The following is a 25,939-nucleotide window of genomic DNA, read 5'->3' on the forward strand; positions in this document are numbered from 1 at the left end:
AAGAAATGTCATGATTCACCATCCCCCAAGGATAGCCTGTGCCTCATTAAGAGATAAAATCCAGAAGCCTAGCACTCATGTTAAATACTAAGCTGCATGCTGATATCTGACGTGGTCAGAGCAACAAAATCTCTCCTATGAGCCTTGGAGCCTGCGGCCCCTGTGTAGGCTAGCAACCCTTGGAAGGCAGAGATGCCCATGCCATGCCACCACCCATCTCCTGGCTTTTGCACGGAAAAGGAGCCAACATCAGCCTAACACACATGTGAGACAAGGGCATGCAGCAAAGGCACAGGAAGCTTCTCTGAATCCAGCCTGAACATGAGACATCTGTGTTGAGAACAGGCTGGTTCCCACAGTCCCCCTGGTTGACCCCCCAGAGGTTTGCTCCTGGTGTCTCATGTAAAGAAGGGCAACAAAGGTGCTGTTGAGGCCCACACCACCCTTTATGTAGTGGCAGGGCTTTTTCCACGTCATGAGCCGCACACCCATACCCCTGAGAGCGGGCTTTCCAAGGGTCCAAAGTCTCCACAGAGGCCGATGCCAACAACATTTTAGAAGTTAAACATATATCATGACAATCATGATAGCAGAATGTTTCTTAATATGTATTTTTTCCTGTTGGTATAGAAAACGTGAAATATATTTGTCCTTATATTCTTAAAACTATACACTTAAAAGAACTCTGTTTCCAGAAAAGATACCCCACTCATTGCTCCAGGAAAACATTAACTAATCATGGCTGGTAGTGAAAAAAACCCACTAAGCCAGTTCTGTGAAAAACTACTAACCCAAGGTTCATAGAGCAGATATATGTTACTTTATCCAACTACTGGGATTTTTCCCGTGTTTTACCACTGAGCTTATGAGGGAAAGGTATATTAATTTTAAAAAGATATTATCAACATTTTTCACATTAAAAATCGACATAGTATACTGCATCTCATTGCCCTGAAGTTTAAGTAGAAACTCAGAGTTTTCCCAACTCAAAAGAAGCCACCCTGTTTCTCTGGTTGAACAGATCTGTTGCATTAGTTTACCAAGAACATCCACTTGATTTAGTTGAAATAACACTTATAAAGCAATAAATGTTTAGTTTAAGAGGAGGTTAATGAGCAAAGTTTATTACTTACTGGAAAATCATTGAAATTGAAAGCCACATATATTTACATAAAGTATGCAGCATCTGAAATAAATCCAAAAAATTTTGTTATTAATTTCCTGTGTTGTTTACATGTGTTAGAGCTATGTTTATTCCAAAAGAATCACTCACCAGGAGTGATAGAAATTGAAGTGCAAACTGGTTTATTTTTCTCAGTAACTTATTAATAACAGCATCAGTTTTTCGTGTTAGATAGATGATATGCAACAGACATTTTTCTTCAAATATACACACAATAAGTGAGAAAATAAAGAAAAAGACTGTGCAGTCAAGTGAGTTTTTTATTAAATGAAATAAAATTAAAATTAATACCATTTTTGCAGTCCTGCAATTTTTTTCTATTAATTCCAAAAGATATTGAATAAGTTGCAACAGATTTTACAATGCAATATTTAGTGTGTGTTTCAATAACCAAATACTTATACAATGAAGCACTAATCAAGATCATAAAAACATCAAGGGTTTCATTATGTTTTCTCACAAACTTGTGAATTAAAAAAATAAATATGAAGTTGCCCTACAAATCAAAGACAGTACAGTTTTTAAAGTCTCCTTTTAAAGCTGGAAGGGAACACATATCATTTTTATGGCAAGTTACTATATGTTAAAGCAATTTTGCATTTTTCACATTTGGTATGAAAATTATCCCGCGTGTTTCTTAACCTCAGACCATCTCCTCTTAGTTTTGGCGTGACTGTAGAAAGCAGCCGGCTTTTTCTAAACCAGCTATGAAGGAAATCGTTCATGTCCTTTCCCTAGCTCCCAGTCCTGGCTCCTCAGTCCTTAGGTTTGCAGAATGCTCCTCAAAGGAAGTTTTGCTACAGAGTAAATACCGCAGTGCAGGACTCGTTCAATCCACTTGTGCTTGTGGGCCTAGGTAAAAAAAAAAAATGAAAAAAAAGAAAGAAAAAGAGGATAAGGAGTGTGTGGCTTTTCCAGGAGTACATATTGTAGCCCTGGAGCCAGCTCTTCCTCATTTTAATAAAGACAAACATGGCCAGGATTGGGTCTTTCAAGAGAGGGTCATCTGTCACCAGACGAGTAGGTCATATTTGTGCTTTACCATGCAATATGTGGAATTACTCCTTTCTTCATCATCCACTAAAAGTTTCTGGGGTTGGAGTTTGTCTTGCAACAGACAAGATACTTGAACAGTTTAAGGATCAAGTCCTCACACTGCCAACGTACATGCAGGCAACGCCTCGCGACCGAGGGACTGGCCAAGCGCTCCAGCCTCCGCACGTGCCAGTGAGGGGTGGGGGAGGCGACAAGCCCACCCCCTCCGGAGGGCATTTGAGCATGGCGCTTTGCTGCTGGTGACACATAAGGATTTCAGTCCTGCCTGGGGTGCACATGTCAGAGCAACCTTCACACCAGAGGCGCGGGGGCTCCAGATCCCCGCGGGGGGCTGCGTGTGCCTCCTTGGAGCAGCCTCGGCAGTACCCCTCTGCACATGGAACAGACTTCTCGTTTTCAGCCTATTTGCCCTCCAAACCCAACTCTGCTGTGGGAGGTTTAACACTTACTTAATGAGCACTATGTGCGTGCATACATATGGATGTGTGTATATCTGTCTACACATACACACAATATAAATTAACTAAACATGTTACTAGGATACATCAGGAAAACCACATCCAAACAAAGAGTCCAATATGGAAAAAGCTATTAAAAGATCCCAACATTTGAGCTTGTTGTGTACAGGAATACATATGATTACAGGACACAAATTTTACATTTTGTTCTTTTCCTGCTAGCATTTATAAGAGGTGTTGTGCTGGGAGTAAAGGGAAGACTGCAAATGATAAAGCAGATCTGATCTTCACAAATAACATGATGTTCCTAATTAAATTGCCCACCTCAGGAAAACTTGGGAATGAGCTTCACAGTTAAAATGAAGTGTACCAGCCTTTGGTGTTAGAAAAGGTCCAAGAGGCCTCAACAAGCCACTGAGCAGCTCTGCCCTTAGAGATTTTAAGAGAAACGCAGTCCAGAAGGACCTTTGTGCTCCAAGTGTCTGGAGGATCCGCGTACCCTCACATGAGCTCAACACTGAAAGACAAAGACAGGCATGAACTTTCATGACAACCTTCTTTTAGGCTGCCTAGTTTGCTTAAATAATTTTCCTCCTTCATCTTGAATGCAAAGATGCATAGTCAGAGGACACACACATTGCAGGGCTCAGTGCTGGCGTGCACCAGCCCGAGGCAGCACTCAGGCTCATGGGGTGGAGAAGTGCCTGGAGATGCTCTCACAGCCCTAAAGTGACTATGGCCCCATTTTGCCAGGGCTCTGCCACTGCCCTTGAGCAGCACACAATGGACCAGGGTGTGGCAAATTAGCCAGCTGGCAAATACCCCTTCCCAAGTCAAGGAACTGAACCAGACAGGCGTTCCCTGTCACAGTTACCTGTTTAGGTCTTGTCACACTCTACGTAGCAAGGGTATGGGTTTTGAACACCCTGCTGCCTTCTGTACTACTTCCCCCGACCTCTGCACCCTACACATAGTGCTGTAAAGACAGAGAGTCAGCCAAGGTATCAGAGCTCAGCCCTAAAGTCAGATGTGGATAGCAAGAACAGAGATCTGGGCAGTTAATTTTTTTTTTCCAAGTGTCTGAAAAGTAGACTCTTAGAGGGATGCAGTACAGGCCTGTGGCTCCTCTGGAAGCAGCACCTGGTCCATCTCACATGCTTCAGATGACATAGTGGTGTAGGAGTTGGCATCTTCATCACGCTCAGGTTGGGAACATACAATTTCTCTGGGCAAAGTCAGAGATGTCCTGGCCCCAGATGCTTTCTGAAGTGTCAGGGCATGTAATGAAAGGCTAATTTAAAGGCGCTAGTCATGTGACTGCAAGGCTGAGATATTTTTTTCTAGTGATGATTTTCCAAACTGGAATTCCTCTTGGAATTGACTTTGAAGTCAGTAACAAACCTCCCATGGGGTTTAATGCAAATGGAATCAGCCCTCACTGGAGATTTTAGTGGAGCAGAGAAAAACATTTTTCCTGTTAAAAGATTTTCCTATTAGTACAGACACATAAAAGCCTTCTCAAAGCTATAATGTTAAATATTTTAATGTCCTGCCAAACCTCATCAATTCTCATTGTTTAGAAAAAATGGCACAAACATTCTAAGTTGCTAGCTATGGCATTTTCTGCATATTAAGATCAATAATATGCTTTACAAGGAATAAAGGGTTGTCTAATGAGAAAAGTCTTTTAAAAGTCAAGACAATTCCAACTGTTATGAATGATTACAAATTATGTGGTTAATTTTATGGGGGTGGGGTAGGGGGAGATTAAGGCCTCGGGCACATGAACCATACTTCCACACTTCCTTTCTGTACCAGAAACTGCACCTCCCTAAAACCTCCCCTATTGATCAGCTGTGTGAATACTAGGAAATGTTGGTTTGACTGCCAGCGTAAGGAGCTACGTTTTCCATTTCAGCACCGTCCCTGGGCTCTTAAAATGTTTCTTGGAATAAATTTCTTTGACAGGCTGTACTGACGTATGCAGAAGGAGCACTTGGTTCAGATCTTTCAAAAGGTAAGCTTCTTGGACCCTACGCTCTATTCCTTATTCAAGCAGCCTCAGCAACTCATAGGTGCATGGGTGTGGGCCTTTGAGTTCTTTTACTTTAAGCAATTCAGATGCATGTTCAAAGGCCTCCTCACCTGTACTGAGTTTGGCCCGGCTCCACAAAGGCTGTATGTGAGGTCAGGTCCCAGCTTCAAGGACTTAATTTTCTGGATGTTAAGGGCAATGTGAGCTCTGGACAAGAAACCTAGGGAGGGTGAGGAGCCACAGTGAGGGGCTGGCAGCATCAGTGGGTGGTGGAGAGGGTGGGTGCACACAGCCTGCGGGATTTGTCCTCAAGAAGGACAGGAGTCTGGTGTGTGTGGACTCCCTGGGGACTCCAGTTGCAGTGAGCTCCTGCCAGCAATGCCCCATATAAGTGGCATCCAGTGCTGGTGCCTGTGAGGACGTGTGTTTCCTGCCTTCCAGCCACACAGGCACAGCTACTCACTGCCCTTACCCGGTATCCAAAAGCCCATCGCCACTACACGCAGTCCAGTTTGGACAGTTTCCAAAGCTTCTTCACTGACTGCTTCAGGATAGACTGACGTATCAGCAGCTTAAAAATTCTCCCACCCTTTTTCCCAAGTTAACAAAATCTCCCATCATTTCCCTGCAAGTGGCTCAGAACTGTCTAGATCTGTCAGGGACCTGACTGCCCAGCTCAATGGCTTCCTGCATTGTGGTGGTGGAAAATAAATCTTTTCAATCGCAAACCGAAAAATATTCTTTATAAAAATGAGGCTCTAGGGACCTCATTCAGTTCCTCAGGGAAGTTAAACTTCCATTTCCCACCCTCTGTAGCAGTGTACTGATGTCTGAGTAGAAGCCGTTCTGGTGTTGGCACAGGAGAAAGGAGAAGGGAAGAGGGACCAAAGCATTAATTGTGCCATGCAGCAGCTTCAAAGGAAAGGGGACTGTTTCTTCTCCCTGTCCTTCAGCTGCCTGATATTACATAAGCCACACACCACAGTGATGGGAGATGTGGCTGTGAATTCCTTAAAGCAGTGAGATGAAGATGGACATCGCTAGCTCCCTCAAGTCCTGCGTGACAAATAACCTACTCCACAAAATGGGGCTGATGGCTCTGTTCTCACTGCTGGCCTTCTGCCACCATGCTCCAGTGCCACCGCGTTTTGTGCAGACCCTGCCCGTGTGAGTGTGTTTCACGTGCACTGCCAGAGCCAGCTCCTCCAGGGAGGAGGAATGCTTTGTCTGAGAATCCGGATGGGATTAAGTGCGAGATACACACTTAGCCCTGTCAAAACCAAAAGGCTTCACTGCATGTGTGGAGCAGGACTTCACACATCTCAGAGACTTCCCTAATGCCAAGGGAGTTACTTGGTAAAGGCAGGACAATATGAAAAAGGTAGTCTGCATTTAAACACCCGGTTCCTGCCTAATCCCAAATGCTGGCATGTTTGTGAGCTGGACTTGTGTCCCAGTTAAGTAACAGGAGCTTCCTAGGTGCAGACCATACAAAGTATTGCAGTGACTCTTGCTAAATGCTGTGTCTTGGAATCACTGCAAAACGGTTAAGTTTTTCTCTAGATTTGTAACAGCAATAATAAATGAGTACACATATAAATATGTAGCATTTATTGTAGTATACTGCAGTATATTAGTTGATGCACACAAAGCCATTGCTCTTTTTTGCAACCTCTCAAAATAATATGGTGTGAATGAATGAAAAACTTTCAAAAAATGTAGAAACAATTCATCATTAAAATGTGCTACAAATTCCTGTTCCACTCTTAAATCAGAACTTCCTCTAATTTATTACCTAAAACGTTTATAAATCTGTTTTCTTGAATACTCATGCAGAACCAAATGGTCTTAATTTTATTTCCCATCTCCTCTCCACTCCCCACCAGTCCAGAGCCTTAAAATCCTCCTCCATTTCCCATTACAACCCATCTCGGATCCCGCTGTGCCTCCAGACCCTGGCAGATCATGGGGTGGGCCACACGCAGTCACTAAGCAGCGGTAAAGGGATATCCATCAAGTCCTTGGACTTGGAGACAGTTGGTGTGTTCAGCTGAACTAGGAGTTGGCTGGTGGACTAGACATGAAGCAGGTGAGATACTGAGTTTGAAAGTGGATGTTGGATTGATGCCCAGTTTAAACAGCAAAGTGGCAGAAGATGAGTTAAATCTGCAGAGGCCCAAAAAGATAATTAAAAACACCCCTGGATGACAATGGCTATTAATTTGCTGCGAGTCACTGCATCCCATGGAGGGAAAAAGGAAACGAGCAGCTCCCCAGGCTCACTGCAAGAAGCTGGACGTATGCACAGCCTATCTCTAGCAGTCCATAGGTCCCTGCTGCTTCTCCGCAGTCCTGTGGGGGTGCCGGGGGGCTAGGTCTGGTAGGGCAGAAAAACGCCAGGAAACACGTTTTGACAGAAAAGGCTTTGCAAGCCTCCCATGTGCGCTCCACATTGCCTGTTGCGTGCCCTTTGATGTCGGGATTGGTTCGTGGGAAGGAGCGAGGCCGGATCCTCACGCCGGGACGGACGGTGCCAGCCCCGTGCACCAAGTCGCTGGGACGGCTGGCACCGTCTCTCCTGGGGTGAGGCCCTAGCCCTGCCGCCAGCGCTGCTCCTGCAGCCCCAAGCGCACAAAGCTGGTTTTATCTTTTTTTCCCCCTTTTTTCCTCTTTCCCTTTTTTTCTTACCCCTTTTCTCACTTTTTTCTTTCTTTTTTCTTTCTTTTTTTTTTTTATTTTTTCTTATTTTTCTTCTTTCCCCCCGCTAATAACCAAGAAAGAGCTCTCTGTGTCCCTCGCTGCAAGCGGGGTGTTTCCCCCTCCGGGTGAAGCGCGGGCTGAAGCTCCCGCGGGACGGCTGGGCGCAGCCCGGGGCCCGGCAGCCGTGCCCTGCGGGGAGCAGCCTGGCCCCCACCTGCCACCGCCGCCCCGCGGGCAGCAAGAGCTGCCTCAGCCTCCTGCGGCTCCCCGCCTCCGGGGACCCGGCAGCTCCCTCTGCCTTGCTCCGTGCCCGCTCTCGGCTCTTCGCCCAAGAAACCCATGGGAAAATACTAATAATCAAAACGGGGGAGGGTTTCTCTTTTATTTCCTTTTCTTTCCTTTTCTTTCCTTTTTTTTCCTTTTATTTCCTTTTCTTTTCTTTTTTCTTTTCTTCTCTTTTCTTCTCTCTTCTTCTCTTTTTTCTTTTTTCTTCTCTTTTCTTTCCTTTTCTTTTATTTTCTTATTTCTTTTTTCTTTTATATTCATATTTTATTTCTCTTTCCTTTTCTTATTTCTTTCATATTTTATTTTATTTTTTCTTCTCTTCTCTTCTCTTCTCTTCTTTTCTCTTCTCTTCTTTTCTCTTCTCTTCTCCCTTCTCCTTTCCCTTTCCCCCTTCCCCCTTCCCTTTCCCTTTCCCTTTCCCTTTCCCTTACGGTTGTTATTATTGGTAGTGGGGGCAGGCGAGGTGGTTTCTTTTTTTCTTTTATTTTCTTTTTTTTTTAGCAAAGTGACAGATTCAGTTTTGAAATCACTGTTCTGAAATGTCACATGGCAACTTTAGAGGAGATTATTAAAGGAGGGCTGAATGGATGGATGGATGCATGAATGGATGGATGGATTCATGCATTTATCCGTGTCTTTTGTGCCCCGCAGCCTGCGGTTATAGGAGAAAAAAAAAAAAAAAAAAAAAAAAGACAAATAGTCGGGAAAATGCCTGTTCTCTCCCGAAGAGGTGTTTTAAAGCTGTGCTCTGTGCCACGCGAATTTTGCAAACGGCAGTTTTGAAGCCCTCAGGAAAGCCTTGCAGGAAGAAGCACGAAGGAAAATCAGCCTCACCTCCACGCAGCGCACTGGGGAGACACTTCATCCCGTTCGCTTACTGCCAGCAGCGAGCTCCTTCTAACACCTTTTTTTTTTTGGGGGGGGGGGGGGGGGGGCGGGGCGGGGCAGAGGGCGGGTGGGTGAAAGATCTGCTACTTACTCCAGGCACTCCTTGCCTCCTCTGACAAATAAGACTGATCTCTGCCCGCAGGAGCCGACACCACTCTATCATTTGAGGCGCTCAGGTCCCACCGCCCCACCGAGCCTCAGCCCGGGGCGGCAACGGTGGGGACATCACGGCCCTTTCCCACGGGCCTCATCCCGATTGGGCCGGAGCCCACAGGGATGAAGGGGGCGGGGGGGACACAGCTGCCAGCCCTGGGAGTGGGAGAACCCGGCAGACCCCGCCGCGAGCCTCACATCCAAAGGGACGCCGGCATTGTATCACATCACATGTCCCATCCTACCATATCATCAAACAGGAGCATTTCAGTAAAATTCACGTGCACTTCTGCAAGCACCTTGATTTTGTTTACATATATATTGTATAATGTATTTGTATATGAGTTTATATATTTAGTATGTAAAATGTATATTTAAATATTCCCCAGTTTGCATTTCTTGCAGATTTCCAAGCGCATGAAACAAATGAAGGGAAACTATGGAACCAACTGACTGTTATTTAATAAGGTAACTGAAATAATATAGTATCTATTCGACTGCATTAATGTAATGTATGTTAGCCGTACATGTGCATGTATTTATACGCTGATATGTGCCGATGCTTGGGCGGACGCGCTCACACACACGCACCCACATGCCCCGCCGCGCGTGGACCGGACGGGGGGTCCCCAGCCCGGCGCAATGCCCCCTCCCACGGCGCTAAGCCCCGCGGAAGCACCTGGGGCGGGGGCGTTGGGGAGGGGGGGTTGCTGGTCCCACCGCCTCTCAGATCCTGGGGCGGGGGCGGGATGGTGGGCTTTAAACCGGAGCATCCCCTCGGACAGCGCCTCTCCCACGCCGGCCGCAGCGCGGCGCTACGGGCGGCAGCACACCGACACCCCGAAACCAAACCAAACCGAGACAAAACCCCCACACCAACACCCCCGCACCACCGGCAATCCCGGCTGGGCACGGCGCCGTTTTGACGTTTTCCTCTCTCTGCTGGTTTTGCAGAGCTCGAGGGGAGGGGAGGGCAAGGGCAAGGGCAAGGGCAAGGAGAAGGGGAAGGAGAAGGGCAGGGCAGGGCAGGGAAGGGCAGGGCAGGGCAGGGCAGGGCAGGGCAGGGCAGGGAAGGGAAGGGAAGGGAAGGGAAGGGAAGGGAAGGGAAGGGAAGGGAAGGGAAGGGAAGGGAAGGGAAGGGAAGGGAAGGGAAGGGAAGGGAAGGGAAGGGAAGGGAAGCACGGTGAGGGGGCGGCCCAGCAGTGGAGGGAACTGCAGAACTGAGGTGTGCAGGTCCCAACATCTTGCTGGTGCTGCCCACCACCTGCCCTGCATAAGGCGGAGAGCTTGGGCTGCAGGCAGTAAGGAGTAACAGCTCTCCATGGGTCTGGCCCTTACACCCAGCTGTGGTGTCTACTGCTGTGGTACCTTCTGATGCTCAGGTCCTCATCCCCTCACCCTTGTCTGGCATCTGATGAGAGAGAGCATCCTTTTCCTGAAGATCCTTCTAGCTCTTGACTTGAAAGTCTATATGCTATTTGAATAAATGCTATCATCGAGCCAAAACACACTTGGTGTTGGGCAGGGTACAGTTCACACCTACCCTCAGGGCTCCGGCCTGCAGCAGGGTGGGAGAAGAGACCCTCTATAGTTACACCTGAGCAGCGAGGGTATCTGTCTGGTTTATGTAGCACCCCCACCGCAAGGTCCCTCACTTTGGCTGGGGCTTAGGCTCCTGCTGAGGCCTGGGGAGGGTGAGGGAGAAGGTGGCCCTCTCCGTACATGCGTCCCCTCCTCCAGGCTGGATGAGAGGCCCCAGTGTGGCCTATCTGGCTCCCCACCAGCTTCAGGGGCCTGGGTAGGCACGGGGAAGAACCAGGGGCTGGGGACCAGCGGGCGGTAGGAGCATCCCTGCAGTGGTCCTGCTGCTGGAAAAGGTGCCCGCCACCCGGTGCAGGCAGGGAAAATGAGGAGAGGTGGGCTGAGCCGCTGTGGGATCAGAACCCTCGGGCTGCAGAGGGGGTTTGCACCAGGTCGTTGGCTCTGCTGTGGGTGTTTCATCCATTGGGTGGGTGGGGAGGGGAGAGGACCCCCTTTTCTATCTGATGCTCCTGCTGGGGAAAAGTAACATGAGGGCTTGCAAATTCAGTGGGAAGCTATAGAAGTTGGTAAGTCACTTCGTTCATGCCCAGACACAACCCAACTGTCCCCCTCCCCAGTCACACACAGAGATCCCCGCATCACCTTGGAGACCACAGCCCGTGGGATGTAACCTGGGTGAGGCCAGGCCAGGAACAGGGCAGGGAGAGGCTGCAGCCAACCTGGGCCTGCCCAAGGGGAATGTGTATGCCTCAGGCAGGGGGCAGGAACAGGGCAGCCAGGGAAATCTCCGCATCCCCCACTTGAGAACCAGCCTCTCTCAGAGGTGTCTGCAGCCTTTTGCTTGGGAACTGTCTGGTCACCGCACCCACGGTTCCTCCCCGTGCAGCACACACCACAGCTGGCCTGCACCACATTTCCCGAGAGCAATGGGAAAAGCCAAATCAGGGCAATAGAGTGTCCCGCCAAGTGTGTATTACTGATGGATTTCCCTTTCCCTCCACAAGGTTTTAAAGGGTTTTGAACAGAGAACAAGCATAGAGCTGAGGGTTGCTGCAACCTTTACAACGCTATGAGCAGTCACCAAGGGGCCAGGGTTGTTGCACCTCAAGGTACAGCCTGCACAGTCAGTGACCACCGACTTGGTGTTTCGGCCTTCCCCGGAGCTGCTGCAAAAGAAAGGCTGCTGGTGAGCTGCGGGGTGCAAGGAGAGCTGCATCCCTGTGTTTGGGGGGGAGCACGGCAGAGCTGGGCTCCAGAGCTGCACTTGCTTTGTGCTGGGGACAAGTCCCTTGTTTTTTGGGACCAAACCCACAAACAAAACCCTTCAGGCTCTGAATGCCAACCTATAAGCCCCGCTGCCTGTGAAAGGCTGGGCACAGCTGACCTGGCCGTCAGACATGGCAGGATCAGGCCTTCTAGATGGATTTTGTGCTTCTCAGAGACGAGTGATCTTGCTGCAAGCCAGGGAGACCACAGTCGGTCAGTTTTGCTGGGAACAGTGTTTGGAGATTTGGGAAGGAGTGGCAAGAAATGTCACCCAGAGTTTCCCAGCGATTACTTTGATGGGAAAAGAGGACGGGAAACGCTCCCCCGACCGGCCTGTTCCTGCGGCGTGGGATCAGTTGCCACGCCGTCCCTGTGGGCACTCCTCTCCCTGCCCTTGGCCTTGCCGTGCCGAGGCTGGGGACACATCGAAGGTGAGGTCAGCTCCCGGCCTTACCGCATTTTCGCTACGCCAGAGCGGAGCGGCTGCTGGCCCCGACCCGCCGCAGGGACACCGGCGGCCGGGGCGGGGCCGGGGCGGAGCGGTACCGGCCGCCGGCGGCCGCGGCGGGTGGCGGCTGAAGGGTGCAAGGCGCTACCACAGACGCTGAAAACATCCCCCACCCCCGAAAAAAAGAGGAAAAAAAATCAATCCGCCGGCGACAGGCAAGATCAAGCCCGCTTGTGATCCCCCCTCCCCCGGGAGCCTTCCCTGCCGCCCGGAGGTGCAGCATCCCCCAACTCTCTCCCGAAAGGTATCCCGGGATTCCTTCCCCTCCCCTGCGCTCCGAAGCCCTTGCAGAGAAGGCAGGCCCGATGTGTCAGCCTAAGCACGAGGCATCCTAGGAATTTCCACCAGGGAAACGAGCCCTTTCGCGGGGCTGGCGGGGCTCCCCGCCGCCGCGGCCCGGCCTGCCCCCGGGGCTGGGGGCCGACAGGCGCAGCCCCCGGCGGGGCGTACCTTTAGGCATGGAAGCGTTTAGCGGTTTCGGCGGTATTAACTCCTAACAGGGTGTGAAAAGTATTGGGGATTGAAAAAGCTGTGGGAAAGTGGATTCTTTCCAAGTCAGGCGGGCTGGAGCTTTCCTCCCCTCTGCAGGAGGACACCTTGCGCTGCTCCCGCCGCCGGCCCCCAGAGGAGCAGCCCCTTCCCGGCAGCCGCGGCCCCGCAGCACGGCAGGTGCGGGGCCTCTAGCTGTGTGACCGTAAGCTTTTACAGCTGGAGAACACGGCATCGCGTTTGCCACCGGCCCGCTCGCCCCTGTCCCTCTGCCAGCGCCACGTAGCCGGGCGCGGGAGATGTCACTGGGTGACAACTCTGCTGAAGGGGTCCCGGCTTCTTTTGCTCCGGGAGGGGAGGCTGGCCCTTGCTCTGCCTCCAGCCGCTGCGGCTCCACACCCCTGCGTCCTTCCCGGGGACCGCCCCCCAGCCCCGCCACCGCAGCTCCCTGAGGCGCTCGGCCAAAAGCCTGCGGTCTTTTCTCCCCCAACACCCTCTTGCAGTTTTCTTTCCCCCAATACACCCGGTTTGGGGTTGGTTTTGGGTTTTGTGGGGGTTTTTTTCCCAAATGTGAACGGTCCGAAAAATGAACACGGGACAAATATTTCAAATCTGATCGAATTTAATCAGCCATTAACACTTGTTCTGGTTACAGCAGAGACTCGCGCCGCTGGCACGGCTTCCCCGAGAGGGCATTACGGGCTGTAACCTGTGTCCACGTTCAAACGCTCCCGTATACCGGGAGGGGGTGGGGGGGACACGGACACGACACGACACGACACCAAACAACGAGGTTTTGACAAAAAAAAAAATATTACGTGGCGTAATCTTAAACTTTGGGGCTATAAATAAAGGAAAATTAAAAAAAGGTAGGTTTGGTTTCTCCCCGCCAGAGAAGACGGTGGATGGTGCAAGGGCTGCCTCCTGCCAGCCTGCTCGCCCCCAGCACGGCTGCCCCGGGGAGAGAGGCAAAGCCGCAGGCTCCGGTGCCGCCGGTCCTCCCCTGCCCGTCCGCCCCGTCCGCCCTGAGCCGCCCCCGGGCCGGGTCGCGGCGGGGCCCGGTGTCGGTACCGCGGGGCAGGGCGGGGAAGCCAGGGCCCCCTACCAGCGGGGCCCTCCGGGAATGAGACTCCAAGGGCTCCCCGGGAGGGAGCAGTGCGGGGCGAGCTGCTGGGGAGGGGAACCGAGCATCGCATCGCTTACCTGGCTTGGGCAAAAGGCACAAAGAGAAAAATCCTCTTCTGGGAAAAATTAATAGAAATCCTCCTCGTCACGGAGCCGCGCCCCGAGCGGTGCCCCCGTGGCCGGCGGCGAGGAAAGGCACCGGCGGCGGCTGCGCTGCCATCAGCCGGGCAGGGCGGGAGCGGCCGCGGTGTCCGGCTCGGCCAGCGGTTCCGAGGAACCCCGAGATAAAAAAACAGGCTTCTCCTGTGAAGAAATCCATTTCTGAGCATCAGAGAGAGGTTTTAAACAAATAAGAAAGGGGGGGGGGGGAAGCCCCCCCTCCGACCTGTGATTGAGGGACAGTTAAAAATCATTTCCCGTGTTAAGAGGCAGAAGACCAGGTTACGGGGAAAACTACCTTCTTTCAAAGCCCCGCTAATGGCCATACGATTCATTAGGTTACCTAATCCTAATAACCTCTCTAGCATCAGTCCCGGTGACCCAGCCCATTAAGCACCACCAGCGAAACCCTATAAAACAGGCAAGGGGAATGTCCAACATATGAGCACATTTATTAGCATTATGTTCCTGAGATAACATGCCCCCGGCTCCCCTGACCACCGCTGCAGGCAGCTTGGGGAGAGAGGGAGCTCTGTTTTGGGAGGCGCTGAGAGCAGGACCAGGGCTCCTGGAGAGCGATGGCGGGTCCCACCGTCACTGTCACCCACGGTCTCCCGTCCTCTCCTCTTTGCTCCTCCGGTCCCGGTGTTTCTAGCCAGACAATAGCTACAGTTGTGGCGAGCATTTTTCCCCCCTGATTAAACCCAGGCCAACCAATGGCAACCAGAACGAAACAAAACGCACTGAGTAACATTTTCTATCATAAACGGGAGTTAACAGCTTTAAAAGAAAAAAAAAATAAAGGGGGGGGGAGGTGGCGAGACAAAAATGTTCCTTTCCACAGAAACGTGTCGGTGAGTCATTGCGATATGACCCTCCGTGGAGGAGGTGGCGGAGGGGGAGGCAGGGGAAAGGGCAATCAGGGCAGCAGCAAGCCCGGGTTCCTCCCGTGCCTTCCAGAGCTGCAGACACACCGGACACCTCGCCGGCGTTACCCTGCCGGGGTGAGGTCTGTGTAATTTACGACACGCGAATTGTCACGGTATTGCCGCGGCTCGGAGCGGGGCCGCTCGGGGCGCAGGCACATGCAAGCGATTAGGGAGCGCGGGCTCCCGCCGCCGGGGGCGGGGGGGAGGACACCGCTGCCAGCGCGGTTCCCCGGAGCGGCGGCCGGGCCCCCCGGGGCCTCCCCGGGGAAGCAGCGCTGCTCCGCTCCCGGCTGAGGATCCCTCCCGCCCCCGCCCGGGCGGAGTTAAACCCCTCCCAGGATTTGCTGAGGAGCAAACCGTCTTCAAACCTTGACTCTCCACAATGACCCTACCAACGTTGTTCCCCCCCCCCCTTCTCGATATCTGGAGAAAAATCCGCCCAGAGACAGCGGGATGGCGTTGTTTGCGCGCCGGCCGCACGGTTAGAGATGCCGGCCCGCGGTAACGAGGGCTCCCGGCAGAGACCGGTCGAGGCCCCCGCCGCTGCCCACCAAGGCAGCCCCGACGGGGCGAGCGGGCAGGAGCTGCGGGCGCATCCCCCGGCGCCGGGATAACTCCCGGTTGAAGGTGGCCGGGGAGGTCCCAGCCCTCACAGAACGCTGACGCGATCCCTCGCTATTTTCGCAATAGTTTTAACACGCTCGCGGCGATGAAAGAAGGAAAAGCGGCGGGGAGGGAACGGCAGCGCCCTGCCGAGCTGCCCATCCCCGGTGCTGCCGGCTCTGCAGAGGCTTTGCCAGTGATAAATTCTGCGGGCTGATCCCGCAAGCCCCCCTTCCCGGGAGAGGCGCCCGCCCTGTCCCCCGCGGCGCCCGGGGCACTGGCAGCTCCGCCGCGGTGGGGCTGGGAGAGGTGTGCCCTGCGCTGCTGCCCCACACCTCTGCAACTGACAGCGTTTCTGCTATTAAACCCTTTTGCTTTTTTTTTTTTTTTTTTTTTTTTTCCCCTCAAGGGCTTTTTTAACTAGTAAAATGTTGCTCTGGCTTGGAACTTGTCATAACAGGAGCCTGCTTTATTTAGTGGGTTATTTATTTCTTTTACGCGCAACAACAATATCCCGAACACAGTTCGTTTGAAAGGAGTTTCCAAACGCAAGAAAGAAGGGGGGTGGGAAGCGAGAAAGCAAGAAAGAAAGGAAGGAAGGGAAGGAAAAACCACACATGCCAGCCCTTCAAAATTAAAACAAGAAGCCCCGAAGTATTCTTTTTGGTATTAATATTACTTAACATTTTAAACTCCGGGAACTTCAAACAATCTTTTTGCAGGGAAAAGAAAGGGAAAATAACTATTCTCTGGAAACCATTTGTTCACAACTCGAACTGTGCCATTTTGGCTTAGAAACACAACTTGAGACGCCCAACCCTGTCCCCCCTCCCCCAGGCATATATCTTTTCAGCACACATTTTAAAATAAATATCCTTACGAGTCTTTCCAGAATGCCTCCTTGTTATGAACTGATAGGACACAACATACCCCAGCTGTGTGCCTGGAAGTTGGGATTTCGTCTTTTAAATACCAGGACAACATCTGCAGGGAAAACAATTACCTCGGCTTCCCCCGATCCCACCACCCCCCCGACCCCACCCCCCCCGAACCCGTGTCCGTCCGTCCGTGTCCGTCCCCCCCCGCCATTACGCGCTGGGGGAGGGGGGGGGGGGGCGCCGGCCCCGAGCTCGGGAGATGTGCGGGGGCTCCGCAGGCACCGGGCACACCGGTGCGCTGCCGGCGGCCGGGCAGCTCCGCTGAGCAGCAGGCAGGAGCTTCGTGGGCTGGATGCAGATAACCCGGGGAAAGAGCCCCCAAATAGCCTTTGCTTCGGCGATGGAGAAAATGATATTTTTTCCCGACTTTCCGTGCAAGCCCTTTTAGTTTTATCCTGCATTTCGTCCCGCTACTCAGCAAGTAAAAATAAACCCAAGCAAATTCAGTAAACAAGTCTCTACAGAATTTAATCAAATAGCGAAAAGATTGCCAGGTATCTCCTCGGAGGTGTCTGGCTTGGGAAATACCGGGCGAATCCGACACGTATTTCGTCCCAACGGAAGATTAATTCATCCTCGAGGATATTTTCGTAGGACGTTCACTTAGTAAAGTTCTCCTGTAGCTATTTTGTCTGAGAAGAGTGTTTATCGTTTAGAAAAATGCAGAAAGCATTTACAGTGTGATCTCCTGTTTTGAAGCTTACAACAGGTGTCAGAGCTCTCTTCGGAGGGGAGCTTTATATGTGTGTGTATTCATGTATGTCCCTATATATGTACAATCAAATAAGATGACCACTTTGTCTATTTTAAACCATATGTGTGCAAAAGAAATAACAGAGAAATGTTTAAGTTTTGAACACCTTCTATGCTTATGCAGCTTAGACTCGGTCAGAATCTATTATATAACCGTATCATGTTTCAATCTCTTTCTCTTTTTTTCCGCTTTTAGGGAGACGCTGCTGTAGGAGCTGTCGCTGCCCGTCTTTAATAAGCCGTATTCTTTTAATCTTAGGTTAGTGTATGTCTTCTTAGGACTGGACAGATCAACAATAGCTTTTTTTCTTTCTTGCCCCCCCCAAAAATAAGAAAGACGCGCAAGAAACAGAATTGCAAATGACGTAATAAATACAACAGTATTGAAACTTACTACGACGACCGGCCATCGAAAATAAAAAAGTATGACTAAGCACATGCTTGAGGTGACTTACTTCTAGAAAATGAGTTGCAGTTAGCTTATGTGCCTCCTCCCCTCCCTGCATCCAGCGTGATATTCCCTTCCCTCAGCTAAGGTGAGCGGGAGTGGGAAATAAAAAAAAACTCCGAGCTCGTTGTCCGGCAGGGAACATCATTTCTAACAGATGTTTTACAAAGTGGGAGCCAGCCACCAAAAAAGCCTGAGGACTGAGCCCTTAACCCAAGGCGATGCAAAGCTCTTTTATCCATGCCCCCACATACATGCCTATATCCAAATATTCCCATAGCCAGTGCCTGGCGCACCAGCGGCGTGTTACTCTGGGTCACGGAGCGGGGGTGCGCATGAAGCCGTCGCAGGTCTAGTGATTTTAGGCTGCTGGCTATTCAGGGAAGCTCCAGTAAGTTTTAAAAATGTGTCTGAGGATATTTGTTCCTTTTCGTCGAAGAGCAGACGCCCGCCGCGCCAGGCAGCGGCTGGGCAAAGGAAAGGGGGTCCGAGGCGGGCGGACCCCGGTTCCCGGCCACCGCCGCCCGCCGGCGGAGGATGCACGGAGTGCCCGCGGAGCTCCCGCAGGGGCGCAGCCCGGTACCCCCTGCCCAGCCGCGGCGCGCAGGGAGGGTGCATGCCCCCCGCTGCGGAAGGCTGCGCTCCAAACCAAACCACGGCTTGTCTCTCCTCCCTTCCGCCCCTCCCCGGGACCCCCACCGCAGTGAAGCCCGAGCCGTTTTCCTGAAGGCAAACCGCCTGTTTCAGAGCCCTTTAAATCCCAGCCCGGCCCCGGGATACAGCGCATACGAGGATGCTGCGCGGCTGCGGAAAGGGTGCCAAGGTAGCCCCGACGCGGGGGCCGGGGACGGATTTAAGGAGAGGGAGCAATGAAATACCGAAAGTACTCGCAGCTTGCAGCTCACTGCAGTGCCCACGGCACGGCGGGCTGCGGCGGGGACGGGGGGTCCCAGACCCCGGAGTGCTGCCTCCGCCCAGCGCGGCCGCGGAGCTGCGGCAGCGGCGACCCGCTTTTTTGCTTTTATGCTTTTTCTTTTTTTTTTTTTCTCTCCCCAGAAAGCGTCGAATTCACACACAGAAAATGGCAGCAGGGGAAGGAGAGGTTTCCCCGTGGCTGCGCGCGCCCTGCCCCCGCCCGCCGCAGGAGTAGCCCGACCGTATGCGCCGCTCCCGGAGGGGGGTGCGCTCCGCGCCCCTACCGCGCAGGGGAGCCCAGGCCGTCCTGCGAGCCACACGGTGCCTAAATAAAGATAAAACGTGCTATACATCACAGGCTTTCCCGGTTATTCTCAATGACTTGTCGATTCCTTCCCCCCCCCTGCGGCACACGTGCAATGATAGAAAATGGTTTTAAATGACGAGGGGTCACGTAGAGCCATCCTGATCGTTTAGTAAAAATAACAGAGCTATTACAGAGCTGACGGAAGGAGCCAGGGAGTCCACTCACACATGCTTCAATATCGTGCCTCGACTGAACACCCACACAGGCGCATAGATATATAGATATGTATGTGTGTGTATATGTATTTATACGCCCAGCAGGATGGCCCCATGCGAGCCCTCTCAGCACCCTCATTAGGCCGTAAATGCGTGCACAGATGACGATGCGCGCCCGTGTGTCGGGGAGGAGGGGGACGCGGAGGGGCTGCTGGTATCTCCGGGATGGAAATACATCGTAAGCCTTTTATGAGAGCTCGGGAGACAGCATTTGCCCACTAACTTACTCTTTCTTTTTATTTTTATTTTTTTTCCATCCCTATTGCCGAAAACTGGAAATAATTAAATTCTTTAAAGGTTTACTCTTGAAACCGTGGCTGGAGTAAACTATGATTCAGGTGTAAACAATTACCAAAGTCATGAAAGTGGCAACTGCTGCATGTGGTTTATTCATTGCTTTTGCTTTCTTTCCTTTTGTTTTTTTTTAATCGTTTGATCATTTTAATTCTTAACTGTTTGCCAAATTCACATATTTGTAATTTACTAAACTTTACCGTCTCTACCAGGATAGGGATGTTGTACATTAGTTTCCAGACCCGTCCTGCCCTGCTTCGGTGGAGAAGCCTGGCTGAAACAAAGTGGATGCTCCTCAAGAAGGGATAACGCTATTACCCCGGTATTTGTAAAAGCTTTCTCTATCAGATTAGAGAAATTAGAACTGAATAAAATATGCTTCCCCTTTCATAAACGCTACCAGACCTACTCGATTGTAGATTCCGGAGAAGAAATGAGTTATTGAAGAAAAGAAATTGTTTAAACACAATAGATCCATGCTCAAATGAAAGCATTCCCTAGGGCAAGACAAGCAGGGTTTGGCCCGAAAGCACGAAAGAAAATAGAAGTATCCATTAAGTGAAAACCTTGAAGAAATAGGACATGTAATATACATCGTATAAACAAAAGCCCAGGATTGATTTCATTCTCGTTTTCTTCAGCCTGAGCCTACTTTTTTTCTTTTGCCTACACTACAATCTCAACCCATTTGTCTCTCCAGAAAACCATGGTGAGGAAAAGGCAAAGAGACGAACTTTTTTTTCCTGCGTGTGTCCTCTTTTAAAATCTTTTTGCATAGTAAGATACCACTTGAACATGCTCTGGTGTTGTAGAAGTGTTTTTTATCAGGCTGTAAATTACTGCCACTCCGACAGAGCAGCCGGAAATGTAAATCACACCGTAGAGCCCAAGTTATGAAAGTTTGCTCCCCTTCTTGCGTCCCAGGAAAACCGTGGGGCTGCCGGATTGGGAAGGGAGTGGGGGAGGCTTGTTTACTATTTTCCTGCTCCACCAAACTGTTGGCTCCACGGTGCCTGGGACTTTGATGAGAAAGAATGGACAATGTGCAGAGTCCCTTCCTATGACACCCAGGCCACCGCCACTTGGGAGGTCCTTTGGCCTAATGCAACCACAGCTAACTGCTCCCAACAGGAGGCTCTGTGGATCAGGCAGGGTCACAATTATACTTCTGCTAAAGGCAAGAGCTTTTTTAAAAGAGAGAGAGAGAGAGAGAGAGAGAAGGAGAGAGGGGAGGGGGCTGGGCGAGCGGTTGAATTAAAGCCTTTCAATTCATCTGGGGAAGGAAAGACCGAGAGCGGGGTTAGTAGGAGCCATTTCCAAGAAGCATGAGCAAAATCAGGTTGTTCGCATCCAGGGGAAAGTGATGAGGGGTGAGGTCCGGGCGCTCCCAGGGGCGGCACCCCGACCCCAGGGCTGTCACACCGAATGGCCCGTGGGGAGCAGCAGACCTCCCCCGCGGCCGTGCGGGGTGTTTTGGGGGCTCACCCGCCGGCGGGAGGCCTCGCTGGTACCAGCCGCTGCATGTGCATTGCTCCTCGGAGGTGAGGAGGAGGGGGCACCGCAGCCCCGGCCCACAACCGGCCCTTGAGCATCACTCACTCGCGCGGAGGGGGGCGAAGGGCTCCAGGAGGAGACATCCGAGCCCCTCGGCGGCTGATTTCGGCGCTTGGGGGGCGCGAATGTTTTCCGGGGGATGCGGGGGAAGGACGGGAGTGTTGATACACGTTGTATGTCTCCAAGAGCGGGATGAATTCCCCGGCGATCTTAAGCCCCGTGCCTCTTGCCGTTTACGCGTAGCGGTAAAGAAAAGCCCGGGGAGGGGGCGGTGGGGGGAGCTCCCGAGCTCCGCCGCTTCCCGGGGCGGCGGCTGCCGGTGCTGGTGATGGGAGCTGCGCCCCCGGGTCCGCAGCTCCCCGCTGCCCCGACCAGACCGGGTGTGCACCCCGCGCCCGGCCGCCCTTCCCCGCCTCCGCCCGCTCTCCCTCTCGTCCCCGCTCTCCGCTTAAAGCCGCCCCCGAATCCACCCCGGCCCTGTTACCACCCCTGGTACCCCGAGCCCCGACCTTTGGGCGGACCCGGCTCTCGGTTGCTGCCTCCCGCCCCCGGCCTGGGGCTGGGGGGGACCCCTTCGCCGCCCAACCCCCGCAAACCCCCCCCCCCCCCCCAGACAGCGAGACGCGACCGCGGGAGGGGTGACGAGCTCCGGGGACCACCCCGGCCGCCGGCCGCGCTCCCCGCTTTACCTGGACGAGGCTCCCCGTGCTCGGCGGTGTGCTCGCGGCGGGCTAGGGGCGCGAGGGGAGACCTGGATCCCCGGGTGGGGAAGGGCCCGGTCATCCCCCCCCCCTCCCCAGCCGCACCCCAGAGAGATCCGGCGGGAGGAAGTGAAAGGGAGGGGGAGAGGGAAAGCCTTTTTTTTTCTCCCCCCTTTCTCTCCCTGTTTGAGCCGAAGTGACCCGCAGTATCTGGAGATGTTTTTTGAAGACGTTTGGGAGGGAGGGAGAGAGTTTTCTGCTGAGAAACTCAATCTGCCGTACAGTAGCGGCTGCATCTGGGATCTGTCACCGCTGACAGCACCACAGGGCACAGACATGATCTTCCGCACAACACTGCAACTCCCCAAAATACCCTCCTCGCTCCCAAGGTGTCTGCCGGCCTCACCGCGCTCCTTCGCCAAAAGGGGGAAAGCAACCCGAACCCCCGCAAACACACACACCGAGGGCAAGGCGAGAGGGAGCTGTCCCCCCCCCCTCCCCCCTTCCCTCCGCCACGTTAAGCACGCGGCCGCCGAGGAAGCAGGGCGAGAGGCGATGTCAGGCTCGGATGGCGCAGAGGCCATAAATGTGAGCGCTAGCGCCGCGAGACTCCCGAGAATGACTTTAATGAATAATTTCGGAGACAGTTATGGCTTTAGGTAATTACTGCGCCTCTCTATGAAAACCAGATTTGGGAGAGAGGCAGTCAAGGCCGGGCCGTGCACCTCGGCTCTCCCCTGCCAGCCCCCCCCGGTCCCCCGTGTCCCCACCCCCCCCCCCGGGTCGCTGCCCGACCCCCGGGCGTCCCCGCTCCCCCGTCCCCCGCTCCAGCTGCCGGGGTCTTCCTTCGGGCAGGGCTCCCAGCAAACCTGCGGAGGCTTGAGGCTTGGCTGGGGGTGTGGGGAGAGCTAATATTATCATTATTATTATTTTTAATCTCTTCCGCCTCCTGTATTTTCTGGCAGGACATTTCATTGTCTTTTAGGCCAGTTTTAGAAAACTGCTATGGGTTTGCATGCGTATTTAGCTTTTTTGAAAGTTCATTATACGCAGCTGTTTCAGCCTATAGCCACATATGGCATGCAAATAGAGACCCCTATAGGAGAATCGTTCTCTCTATTATCCCCACATGTTTGTTCAATATACGTGGCCGGGAAAACGACTGTACTGCTACACATTAAAATATAATTTTACATTTTTCTCCCGAGTACTTTGGGCAGCGCAGGGGCTCGGCCCTGCTTTGAACAGCCTTCACGGTTAGCAAATAAACGGCTTCGAGACGCGGCTCGCTGACCCCCATTGTTTCGCGAATACATCGCTGCCGTTCCCAGATCCCCGCTCCGGGCTCCGGCCGTACCTAGCCCCCCCGCCCGGCACCCCCCCGCAACGGCCCGCGGCACCGCCCCCCCCCCGCGCCAGGCGGCTGCAGCCGCAGGGCCAGGGGCTCCCCGGGCAGCGGGGCCGGGGCCGCAGCCTCAGCACCACAAGGAGCCGTCACCAGTCAGAGCTCTCCCGTAAAGCCCACCGATGGGATTTGCTGGGGGTTTTCGGTTCGGGTTTGTTTCACGGGGCTTTTTTTTTTTTTTTTTTTTTTACTTTTACTTTTACTTTCTTTCTTCACTTTTTTTTTTCTTCCCCCCCACCCCTGCCCGAGCCCTGGGGTTGGTGGCTGTGGTGGGAAACCGACCTCACAGCATAACGTTTGCACTGATTCAGAAAGGAAATGTTCCTTTCCCTTTTGAGATTACAGATAAACACAGTGGAGCGTTGCGGTATCTTAGAGGGTTTATTTTATTTTATTCTGCTGGAATAAAGAAATAGAAGCGTATTTTTCAATTTATTTTTAGGGTCACGCAGGGGTCTTTTTTTTTTCCTTTCTTTCTTTTTCTCTGTCTATCGTATTTTACCCCGAGAATTTAATCCTGCAGACAAATAGTCTAACATTATCTCTTTCCTCTGGGGACAAGATCAACTGCTTTCTCATCCACAGGGTCCCCCTCTTTCCTGGTAGCAGCACCGATTGTAACGTACAGCTGGACGAGCGTCAGCCGTCCAAGACTTTGCAAACAGCCGGCGGAGGCCCAAGTGGTATTTATTCAATTATTATTTGTTATCTTCTGGGCCGGGAGAGAAGGAGAAAAAGTGGTACAAAACGTACAAAATCATCAAGTAAAAACTCGGTGAAAGTAAACGTGGCGTGGCAAACGTGGTCTCGGGTCCCTCTGAGCCAGGGCTGCGGTGCCGGCTGTTCAGCGCTACCGTCAGCAAGCCCCAGCTCTCAATTAGCGGCGATTCATTAGGATTTAATAGCAGGTGCAAAGCCATCTCCTCTCCAGCAGCACTGCCGTTTGGGTAGAGAATCGTCTTGTTTTACAGCAGCCTGCAGCTCTCCCGGCTGGTTGTAAACCTGACTACCACTTTGGATAGCGGGGTGTCAGCGCGCCTGCGACTGCCCGCACGCAAGCGTTGCACTTTGCTTGGCTAATTTCTCCCTGCCAAGACATAAGGTGGAAATGTGCCTGGCTCGGTGTTTATTTTGGAAAGCAGCGCTGGGAGCGACTGCGCCGGGAGAAACTGGGCTGAGATAAAGCAAGCTCTGGGCCGGGGACTGGGAGGCGGGGGGGCACTGCCCGCGGAATGCACCGCTTTAGCTTTCTCAAAGTCCCAAACAGACAAATAAACAAACCACCTCGGCGGCAAACTCCAGAGGAGCCGGAGCCTCCGGCGGGGGCTCAAACCCGAGCTGTGCCGAAGAGCCCCGGGGCGGGAGCGCCGCGTCCCGCTGCACCCGCATCCCAGCTGGCGGCCGCGGCCGGGGCTGGAGCTTGGAAAGCGCCGCCGTGATTACACCCAAGTGGAGAGCAGGATGGCTCCTAGCCGTCTGATCTGACGTCAACATGTCTCTAGCTCCTCGCTGCAAGATAGAGGGAGCAGAGCCGGGGGAGGGAGGGCTCTAATCATTCCCAGATGTCTCTAATAGCAGATATAAAGACTTATATAGTGTCTGAGAATAAATTTGTAATCAATGCTCTACAATCGGGTCATCAAAGCAGCGACATTTCTAGAGGAAAATGGCGGGGGAGGGGGAGAGGAGATGGGGAAGAGGGAGACACACACCACGCTAGTTTGGAAGGGGGAGAAGGAGGCACAGGGATCCCCAGAGAGGCGCTGGCCCCGCGCATCACCCGGCTTTGCTAAAATTTATGTGAATATATAATTCAGATAACAGCTCTGCTTTAATCTCCATTGTACGGGACGAGCTGAAACAGCCGAACAGTAATTGGCCAATTAGAAGTAGAAAAGATCGGAGCTCGTTTGCAAAGGCACATATTTCATAATTCCCAAATTAAAAATATATAAAACATTGATAAGCCCCTCGTTACAGCAGAGGGGATTATGTCTGCAGGCGTGCGGAATGCGTTTCCTTCCCATCGCTACTTGGAGGTTTCTTCTGGGTGTATTTGCGAGTCGCTGGGCGAGCACGTGTGAAAAAGGAGGATTAAGGTTAGGTTTCCAAGCGCAAAAGGAGGATATTTTGCTTAGAAGTTTTATTATTAACCTTCTCTCCCCCACCTCCCCAACCCGCCCCCACCTTCCCGCCCACCTTTCAAGCTCACGTTGTCTCCATGGCATCCCCTGGCCGTGTTTATATCCTCACAGTTGCCCGCGGATGTCTCAGCGCTTGTTCGAGGGGTGTCTGCGGCTTGGCCGGAGAGGCCCCGTTACACCTCTTTGACAACGATAGCAAATTAGCACTAATTTGCAATAATATTTTGAAGCAGAGAAGAACTCCTGGGAACGAGGGGGTGAAATAAAACCCACAACAAAAAGCAAAACGAAGACGAAAAGTCCCACTACAGTTTATCTGCCTTTCATGCAGGAATGCTATGCACGTCCGATAGCAACGAGGGCACGTAAAAGAACGCCGAACGCAGTGGCAGGGCTGGGGGGCCCGCACGTTGCAGAGAGCCCCCCCAAACCAGCACCGCCAGGGTCCGGCCCGGCACCTCCCTGCCTCCCCGCACGCCAAAACCCCGACGAGCTCCTCAAAAGCCCCCGCTGCTATCTGCCTGCATCGGGCGCCCTCGGGGCGCCGGGAACACGCCGCCGCCCGGGAGGTCCTCGCTTCCCGACGGGGGGCGGCCGCGGCGTTTCGGGCGTGCAGCCCGGCCCGCACCCCGGTGAGCCGAGAGGGCGCTTCCCCTGGGAGGGCAGGGACACCACCGGGCGGGTTTCGTTACCGTTTCTCTTCAAAGGGAGGGAAAAATAATAATAATAATAATAATATTATTATTATTATTATTTACTGCAGAGCAGAAAGCCTTATTCCTCCAGCCATGAAACGAGGCGACCGGCTAAAATACGAGTAAACTGG

At 52.6% G+C, this 25,939-nt stretch overlaps 1 long non-coding RNA gene across 1 annotated transcript; it reads right to left on the reverse strand.

Annotated features, from left to right (window-relative positions):
* Positions 1 to 1,103: 1,103 nt before the first annotated feature.
* LOC130143754 (uncharacterized) lies at positions 1,104 to 21,956 on the reverse strand. The gene is made up of 3 exons (XR_008819858.1): positions 21,553 to 21,956; positions 13,767 to 13,991; positions 1,104 to 2,035 (listed from the first exon to the last, which is right to left on the reverse strand). It is a non-coding gene; the product is annotated as an uncharacterized LOC130143754 (long non-coding RNA).
* Positions 21,957 to 25,939: the final 3,983 nt, after the last annotated feature.

Source organism: Falco biarmicus, chromosome 1 (assembly GCF_023638135.1).
Source record: "Falco biarmicus isolate bFalBia1 chromosome 1, bFalBia1.pri, whole genome shotgun sequence".
Classification (NCBI taxonomy): domain Eukaryota; kingdom Metazoa; phylum Chordata; class Aves; order Falconiformes; family Falconidae; genus Falco; species Falco biarmicus.